Source organism: Chlorocebus sabaeus, chromosome 20 (assembly GCF_047675955.1).
Source record: "Chlorocebus sabaeus isolate Y175 chromosome 20, mChlSab1.0.hap1, whole genome shotgun sequence".
Taxonomy (NCBI): Eukaryota; Metazoa; Chordata; class Mammalia; order Primates; family Cercopithecidae; genus Chlorocebus; species Chlorocebus sabaeus.
In genome coordinates this window covers 42480160-42490373 of record NC_132923.1, presented here as the reverse complement: position 1 = coordinate 42490373, position 10214 = coordinate 42480160, and positions in this window count along the sequence as shown.

The window sequence follows — 10214 nt, the reverse complement described above, 5'->3', positions numbered from 1 at the left end:
CAGGTGAAGGAAGAGAATCCAGTGAGGGAGGCTGAGCAGAATGAGCTTGAGATGATGGAGAAAAGTCTGGAAAGAGGGGTACCCTGGGAGCCACAGAAAGAGGATGTTTCAGGAGGAAGGATCAGTCTACAGTACTAAATGGCTCAAGAAAGACCTTGAAGGATAAAGACTGAAAGCTGCCCATTGGATTTGACAACTGACCTCTGAGAGAACAGTTTTAATGGGAGGCAGAAACCAGACAGCAGAAGGTTGAAGAACAAGACCCTGGAGATGGGAGCTACTCTTTCCAGTGGCCAGACTGTGAAGGGAAGAGTGATGGCCACAGCAGCTGGAGGGAACAAGAACACTGGGTCCAGGAGGTCTTCTCCCTGAAGACAGGAAAGATTGAACCACATTAATGTGTTGGGAGACAGCTGGTTGAAAGAGAGATGCTAAAGTTACTGGAGGATGATTGATGGGGTCTCCAAGGAAGTGGAGGAGGTGGGCTTAGCCCTGGGCAGGGGAAGGGGCACCTTACATTCCACAGACACTGCAGGAAAGGAGGCCAGGAAGTAAGTACGATTCAATGAGGGAGTGGAGGCTGAGAGTTGATGGCGCTCATCCTCATGACTTCTAACTTAAATGTGCATAGGAGGTCAATAAGGGGATTAAGTGAGATAATGAGAAATCTTATGTGCAGATTCATTGCCTTATCTTATCGTTGCTCTCCTTTGATCATTTTTAAAGCAAAATACAGTTTAGTCAGTCATCTACAATGGAAGAATAACTTGTAGACAGTGTGTAGAGATCTTAGGGGGACAAATTATTCATAGATAACTCCCCCTTCCTTCTCACTCAGACACATACACTCACCATTATATTCATTGAATTCATTGGCAAATGACAGGTAAAGAGTATTGTTATTCAGTTCAGCTTGACGGTTTAACCCAATAATTAGCACCAAGAACAATGCTTTCTGGAAATTATTTTCCCAGGTACTGTTTCTTCTGGCCTAGGACAGCTGAATCCATTCAGAGGTCTCCTGGCCCCAGGAAAAGCAAGGTCGAGTTTGGGTCCTGCAGTGGAACCAACTTTCTTCTCAATCTTCAACTGCTTTGGGGCTTCTTCTGGCACCCCCAGCTCTGTCAAAGGCAGATCAATTTGGGGTGACTGCACATATGGAAACTAAAGATCGGGGAATGTATTCATATAAACTACCTGGCCAGGCACCTTTAGGAAGTCTTCATGGAGTCCAGGGAGGCACAGGGGTGGGGTGGAGTATACCCCAGCACGATGGGCTCTGCTTTAGCAGAATAAAGCTAAATCAAGTTGTTATCAAAAGTGAGAGGCAGGTTGTTATTCCAGGCACATCTTATACACTCACTTCCAAAGCTGTTTAGAGTTTTGCTGATTTGACACCCAGAAAACCCACAGGAGTCCAGAGATTTTACATTTTCTGGGCATTAAGTGCAAAGTACTTGCCAGGTAACAGAGTTTTAGGGGAATGCCAAGGAATGTTGCAAAACAGACCATGAGTCTGGGCTGTTATCACATGAGTCGCAGTGAATTGCCGGCCAAGTACAGAGTGTGATAACACCTGAGAAGCTTCATTCTCAGGGCCAGATCTGTCACTCTGAATCTCAAGGCATCCCGAGCTCGGCTGTGGTTGTGTATCGAGAGTTGGACATTTCAAAAGGCTATGGTCAGAAGCAAGCAACCCAACCCAGTGACAAACTTAAAAAACAGAGGGAAAGAGACGTTCTAGTGCCAGTAATAATTTTTTGGAATTAGGGACCCAGATTAACTCAGCACACGCCTTTGTAGTGATGCATTTACTATGAATAAGTTGAATGATAGTAACTTGAGTGTCTGCATGGAAGTGTGTGCTTCCTTACACTGCCTTCCTTTGAAGGAAGCCTTGGCCCCTGCCTGCAAGAATTTGTGATCAGGAGGTTGAGAAGTGAAATCTCCACAGACCTGGAACTTGCATGTGCCTGAATAACTTTTAACAACAGGTACAGAGCTTGCCTCTTGTAACCAACAAATGATCAGGAGAAGCACTTTTCCAATTTATCCACTAAACGGCAAAACCAAACAATGACCGAAAATGACGTTGGTTTTTCAGTTACCGTTTGACCTGGAGCCTGGGGAAAACAGAAGGAAAATGGAAACTACTTAGGCAGCATTTTGTGAGGAGGTGGAAGTAGCGTGGGAAAATATTTCACATGGCTCTTGCCTACTCAGCCTGACGAAAAAAAGCTGTGGTTTGTTGTCAGATTCCTTCAACTAAATGTGTCAAAGGGAGAGAAACCTCTCTTGAGTGAGAGACCTCTCTCTTCAAACAGCCGCACATCGCCTCCCGCCTCCCCGGCTCACACCATCCCCAGCCCTCTGTCTCCTCCTCTCTTCACACATGTTGGAGCTGGGAAGGGGAATGGAGAAGAGGTCCATATCCTTAGCTCTGCCTCATGTGTCAGCCTTCATCCCTGCCATGGACTCGTTTCCGGCTCCACCCCAGTGGGATGCTGCAGGGTCATTTTAGCAATCACAAGGAAAGCCATGGAAGTAACAGGGCCCGAGGGGACCCCCAGCAATCATCCCAGGAGCCCCCATGAACGGTCTCCAAGTGGCTTCTGCCCTGAAGGTGAAGCAAAAATGTTGGCCCTCTTTATTCTGTTATGAAAGTAGATTATTTTTAAAGTGCTGATCCTCGATACCACTTCATTGATAAAGATTCGAGTGCGAATATTGTGGTATTGTGGAATACCATGGTCTTTGGAACCAGACAAAACTGGGTTGCGATCTCATATTTGCCGCTTAGCTATGTGACCTTACAGAGGCTTAAAAGTCTGGATGCTGCTATCGAAATGATGACAGAAAATGTCTGCATTAAACCAGGAGCACCTCAAGTAAATACACGAAGGGCCTTTTCTCTTAATCAGTGATACGTCTTCATCTTTCTCTCGGCTGCCACTTAAGCTGCTAGATTAGATTCAGGGAAAGTTTAGACATGGTCATGGAAGTCCCATAACATAGAAGACTACGTTGCTTCTCTAGAGCTCACATCAGGTCAACACCTGTTTCTCAACGATGTCTGGAGAGGCTGTCTTAAGCGAAAGCCCTGTCATCAAAGGCAAAACAAACCTTTCTGTAAAATGGTTATCACTGGCTTTCAACCTTTGGCAGCCAAGTCGCAGCTAGGGAATGGCAGACCCTTGGGCCTGAGCTGAGGAGCTAATCCCAGCAAGGCTGTTACAAATCTTTTCCAGAGCATTTAGGCTTTCCCTCTGAAAGATGCTGGATCAAGACTTTTCCGAAATTCTCACTTTTCAGAGTAGAGACTCATGCCCTGTATAGAAGGTGCAGCCATGGTTTGTATCCTGTAAGTCATATGGGATGAAAAACTGTATTTCTTAGGGTAGGAATAAAACAACCTTTCGGTGCCAGGCGCGGTGGCTCACGCCTGTAATCCCAGCATTTTAGGAGGCTGAGGCGGATCACCTGAGGTCATGAGTTCGAGACCAGCCTGGCCAAAGTGGTGAATCCCCATCTCTACTAAAAATACAAAAATTAGCCAGGCATGGTGGCATATGCCCGTAATCCCAGCTACTTGGAAGGCTGCGGCAGCAGAGTTGCTTGAGCCCGGGAGATGGAGATTGCAGTGAGCCAAGATCGTACCACTGCACTCCAGCCTGGCCGACAGAGTGAGACTCTTGTCTCAAATAAATAAATAAATAAAAATAAAACAACTCTTTGGCTCCCATTGCCTTCTTTATGGGGTTGGTGCATTCAACCAGAGTAGAGGGTGGGGGCACAGGGTGAGCTTTGGGGAGAATGTCAACAGGCCTCTTTATTTATGACCATTATTACTGTTGTTGAAGACAAAATGAGATCAGTAGAGATCAGTCTGAGATAGCCTTGACAAATACCTCTGAGATAAGCCTTTGTTTTCAAACACAGCAGGCTTTTGTCAGTGCTTCCTAGAATCATTTGTCTTCCACTTTTACTATGTTTCCCATATCCATGGAACACCAGTACTTTATTATATTTAATTGATTTTCAATTGACTCACTTAAAAAAATAGAGTCTTACCATGTTGCCCAGGCTGGTCTTGAACTCTTGGACTCAGGCAATCCTTCCACCTTGGCCTTCCAAAGTGCTGGGATTACAGATGTGAGCCACTGCACCTGGCCTAACTCACTTTTTTTTTTTTTTTTTTGAGACGGAATTTCGCTCTTATTGCCCAGGCTGGAGGGCAATGGCACAATCTCGGCTCACTGCAACCTCTGCCTCCTGGGTTCAAACGATGATCCTGCCTCAGCCTCCCAAATAGCTGGGATTACAGGCATGCACCACCATGCCCAGCTAATTTTGCATTTTTAGTAGAGACAGGGTTTCTCCATGTTGGTCAGGCTGGTCTCAAACTCCTGACCTTGGGTGATCTGCCCACCTTGGTCTCCCAAAGTGCTGGGATTATAGGCGTGAGCCACTGTGCCTGGCATTGACTCACTTTTTATACTTAGCTGAACCCTAAACAATAATCTGGGAAATCACAGGTTTATTATGCTTCTAGAAAGAGCACAGAGCTATTAAAATACATTTTTCATGTACCTTTTAAAATCATCTTGTTTAGCACCAATAGGCAGGCCATACTTTAGAAGACACTTCTTTAGATGATTGACTATATAATGAAAAGACTATTACAGAAAGGGCATTAATGGTTATTTTTCTTTTTCTATACTACTTACCAAAATTCCCCCAATCCCTTTCTGGTTGAAGAAACTCTTAATCAAGCCCTTCCTTTCTATGGTATCCAAAAATACTATCATATGTACCATCTCACTTGATTCTCACAATTACCTATAAGGTGGGCCAGAAAACATTATGTCCCCCCAACTCAGGAGAGATTAAGGCTCCGAATTTACTTACCCAAAGACATGTAGCTAGTCAGTAATAGGGTAAGTCAACTTGTCACAGAGACTAGACTTCTGTTGCAATTATAGAAAGTATGGTTTCCATTCTCTTTTTTTGGTGGTCAATATGGTTTGGCTGTGTCCCCACCCAAATCTAATCTTGAACTGTATTTCCCATAATCCCCAGGTGAAGTGGGAGGGACCCAGTGGGAGGTAATTTAATCATAAATTATGATAAATCATAAATTACACAGGCTGGCGTGCAGTGGTACAATCATGGCTCACAGTACCCCGACTTCCTGGGCTCATGAGATCCTCTCCTCTCAGCCAAGACTACAGGCACATGCCATTGTGCCTAAGTCTCACTATGTTGCCCAGGCTGGTCTCTGAACTTAAGCGATCCTCCTGCCTCATGCTGTTCTCATGATAGTGAGTTTTAATGAGATCTGATGGTTTTATAAGGGGCTTTCCCCCCTTTTGCTTGGTATTTCTCTTGCCTGCCACCATGTAAGACGTGCCTTTTCTTCTCCTTTGCCTTCCACCATGATTGTGAGGCCTCCCCAGCCACATGGAACCATGAGTCCATCAAACCCTTTTCCTTTATAAATTACCCAATCTTGGGTATGTCTTTATTAGCAGAGTGAGAACAGACTAATACAGTGGTTAAGAACATAAGCTTTAGAGTCAGACACACCTGGTATTTATTTATTTATTTTTGAGACAAGATCTTACTCTGTCACCCAGGCTGGCGTGCAGTGGTACAATCACAGCTCACAGTACCCCTGACCTCCTGGGCTCATGAGATCTGCTCCTCTCAGCCAAGACTACAGGCACATGCCATTGTGCCAAAGTCTCACTATGTTGCCCAGGCTGGTCTCTGAACTTAAGCGATCCTCCTGCCTTGGCCTCCTAAAGTGCTTGGATTACAGATGTGAACCACACCACTGGGCACTACATCTATGCTTTAAATCCTATTCTACTGCTTATGAGGTATATCAAATGGGGAAAGCTTTAAAAATTTCCATTTTTATCAGTTTTATTATATGTAAAGTGAAAATAATAATATCTGTTGCATAGAGTTGTTAATAGTGGTTGTTGAGAACTCCTACCTCAGACAGCTGAGATTAAATGAGATGATATGAAAGGAAGCACTTATCATGGTGCTCAGTCTAAAGGAAGTGTTAAACGATGGCATTATTACTTAGATAAGAAATGCTGACTGTTGATGCATTTACTACTTAACGTCTTGAAATCATTGACTCACTTGAGGACATGATTGTCTTCAAGTGAGACATGATTGAACTTTTAAAATGGAGGTCCATCTTCTTACATATAAAAATATATCTGTGATGCTGGGCACGGTGGCTCAAGCCTGTAATCCCAGGACTTTGGGAGGCCAAGGCAGGCGGATCACAAGGTCAGGAGATCGAGACCATCCTGGCTAACATGGTGAAACCCCATCTCTACTTAAAAATACAAAAATTAGCCAGGCGTGGGGGCAGGCACCTGTAATCCCAGCTAGTCGGGAGGCTGAGGCAGGAGAATCACTTGAACCCGGGAGGCGGAGGTTGCAGTGAACCGAGATTGCACCACTGCACTCCAGCTTGGGCGACAGAGCAAGACTCCATCTCAAAAAAAAAAAAAAAAAAAAAAAAAAAAATCTGTGATAACTGGTATGTCCACTCAAACACTTACTATCTCTTCTCTAAATGCAAGAAAAGTTTCCTCTCCTCTCACTTGCCTCATTTCTGTGGTTGAGTAACTGTTGTAACCCCTCCAAATACCTTCACAGAAGCAAAGATAACTTTACATTTTTACAGGCTTAAAATGTGAAGGCATTAACTCAGGTACACTAGCTGGCTTGTCCTTCACAACTGCCCTGTGATGCAGGTATTATTCTCATTTCACAGATTAGGAAACACCCTCAAAAAGCTGGATGACCTGCCAAAGTCACGTAGCATGCCAATAGAAAAGTTGGGGCGGAAACACAGGCTTTTTCATTCTGTCCCACCACACGAGTCTTTAACAAAGCAGGAAATACATGGTTGAATCTTCCTTTGACTTTTATCTCCCCTTCCTGGTACGTAATGTCATCAGCTTCTGCAAAAAGTTGCCAAGTGCATGTATAAGTAGGGAAGCATCCCGTTTTCCACGGATACCAACGCAGGAAGCAGTTGTTAGCCCTTCATTCTAGACTGCCATTGGGCAGTTGTGGTTTTATCCCTTTTATCTAAAACAGGGAAAACAGGCAGCTGTAATTCAGCATTTGTTAAAAAGGAAAACTGAGTCATTTGTTTTTCACTAATTTCCATTCTAACCTCCCTCTGTGCTGATAGAAGGCAAATAGCTCCCAGACCTTTTGGTGATTCATCCACATATTGGCAGCTAGTCTGGGGTTCCAATTCAGTTCCAGGAGCACTGATTTCCTATTTTCTCCTTGTTTCAGAAATTATCACAGTAGACTTTAATTACCACTGCAAGCATCCAAAGAAAGGATAAGATCAGGTTGGTTTTGCAGACTGCTGGGTTCTTTCAACCCTGAAGATGGGCCTTTTGGACTGGAGCCTGCAGGTGAAATGCATCCCCAGCCAGCCATCTTTGTAAAAGGTGAAAGAACCACCTTCACGGGGACCTGGGGCTCAGACTTTACTCACACTTCTGAGAAAAAGTAACGAAAGGAAAAAATGGAGAGGAAGGAGTGAAGAGGGGAAAGACTAGAAAAGTTAAAGGCAGACAGAAGGGGAAGCCGCTAGCCTCGGGTCCTCCTCACTGGTTCCCTTCCTTGGAGCAGGGAAACTCACAGGTGCCCGGATGCTGGAAGTGGCCATCTGCCTTCTGCCTCCCTCCTCTTGTCCCACAGAGGCCCACAGCCTGGATTGCCTTCAGTTGAGCACGTTCACAACATTGCTTACCAGCTGCTTCCCACTGTAGAGCATGTTGTCAGGTTACTTAATATTAATCTCTCTTGATTAGATTGCAAATTATATGTGAAGCTGTTTTAGTGAAGTCTGTATCCTATTTTCATTCAGATTAAAGGGTAAGATTTGTGAAAACATTCCCAACAGCTTTAGTAAAATAGTTTAATCAATTGGATTTGAAAACATTGGCTCCAAGACTGAATCTTAGCCAGTAATAAATGTCTCCAAGGGGCATATAAGGTTCTTTAGGTTTCAAGTACATTTGTTAAAAAAAACTCTTTTAAATAAAATAGTCTAAGACATGCCTAGTGCAAGCAAACTCCCGCCTAGGTTTTTAAGCCCTTGCATCAGTTTCCTTCAGCTACTGGAAGTAAGAAAAAACAAAATGCACCCCAGAGCAATCTTTCTGCTGGTGTCACATCTCCTGCATCAACCTGGAGTGGCCATTAAACATACAGATTCCCAGGCTCCAATGGCTGAACTACTCAATGGGAACCTCTGGGAGTGAGGCCCAGGAATCTGAATGTTTAACAAGGTTTTCAGGTGGCTCTGATGCAGGCACCTAGCATTTGAGAAGCACTCCAGAGGAGATCAGAAAGACAGGCCAGTTTTCCACCAGAGTAAGTACCAGGGTTTGCCTTCAGGCTCTCTCGTCCAAGTCCAGTTAATTCTCACAGCTTTAGGATCACTACAAACCAATCACTGCTGGAGGGAAAGTGGAATTGGTTTACATGAAGAAAATATAACACTGGCTTCTATTACATCACCAAGCACAACACACCAAAACCAAACATGCAAATGTGGGGGAATTTTCACTTATTGAATCACGTAACAACTCTGAAATCTTTTATGTGACGCTCTCATTTGACCGCACAGCGATTTATCCATTTTTAACTCAAGGGAAAAGACTTCATAAATATAAAGGATGTTTTATGACAACAAAGGCATATTCTTTCTGCAATCTTAGATTGTTAGTAACCAGAATCTCCTTACAAAATATATACATATATATTCTTAAATTACAAAATAGGTTGGGCCTGTCCAGGTTAAGTCAATAATTTGGTGGGCTCAAATGACACAACTCAAACAAGTGTAGCTGTGGCTTTGCCAGCATTTTATTTACTCAGTCTCTTTGGACTTACCTGATGCAATGACTCTGCCAAGGCTGCTCCAGTGAAGGAAGACGTCTCATAAAGCTTCATCTCAAACCAGTTTACCAATTACGTAAACAGTTTTTGAGGGTTGTCTATGTGCCAGACAATTATGCTGGCTACTTATGGATAGAATGGAGCATGGTATTAAAAGAATGCCTCTCAACTTTTAGCCGGGTGTCAACTACCTGTGAAGCTTTTTGAGAATACTAAAGTATGGGCCTTACCACACACCCACTGAACTGAACTGGAACCTTCAGGAGCAGCATCCAGGCAACTGAATTTATAAACATCTCTCCAGATGACCTGAATGCAGAACCAAGATTAAAAGCTGCTATGCTAAATCCTACAAAGAGCCTTCCGCTTCTGAGAATTTTCAGTCTATGGGAGATATACTGATGTAAATCCATCTGCAATAGGACATGTAGTAAGAACACATTTTAAAGAAAGCACATTAGTGATAGATAACATCAAATATGACATAGAAACAAATGTATAGACAGAAGAATAAACACAAACTTTACAGAGGTTAGGGAAAGCAAGGAGACATTTCTGGGCAGATTCTATTGTATCTGATTGGTAGGAGAAGTAACAGATTCTGCTATTCATTTTTTTTATAATACTAAATTAAAGGCTCAGCAAGAGTTTCCAGTTTAAAAGTCAATGCTTTACTTTTTCAAAATTCTGATGTATTTGAAACCATATACAAATTTACAAAGAAATTATCTAGAATATATATACTTTTTATTAAAAATACACAACTTTTAAAATTTAGGTTAGAGCTACAGATGACTAAGTCCTACATAAGACTGCATATGTTGTCCAGGAAAAATAAAAGACTAAACTAATATGCTATGAACATACATATGAACATGTATCACATCCACGTTTAAATGAATTCCAGGCAGTCATATATTAAATGAAAAGAAATCAAAGGTCTGCAGTCTGGCTAATGAGAGGTTCTCTGAAGGGCATTCTGTGGAATGCATTTCTCTTGGCAAGTTGCTGGGGTAGACTCAATTCAATTCTAAGCAGATTTCTTTAATCCTTGTTTCTAAGTGGGTCAGCACCATCTGATTTTAAGTATTATTGCAAGAGACATATGCACAATGATTACTGCAACCACCCTTCCCGGGAAAGTTGCTTTTCCTTTGATAATGCTTGGAAGACCCAATTCACACAAGTTGAAGAGTCTCAGGTAGGACCAGCACTGTCACAGAAGAGGGGACAAACTGAGTACAGCTGGTGGCTTT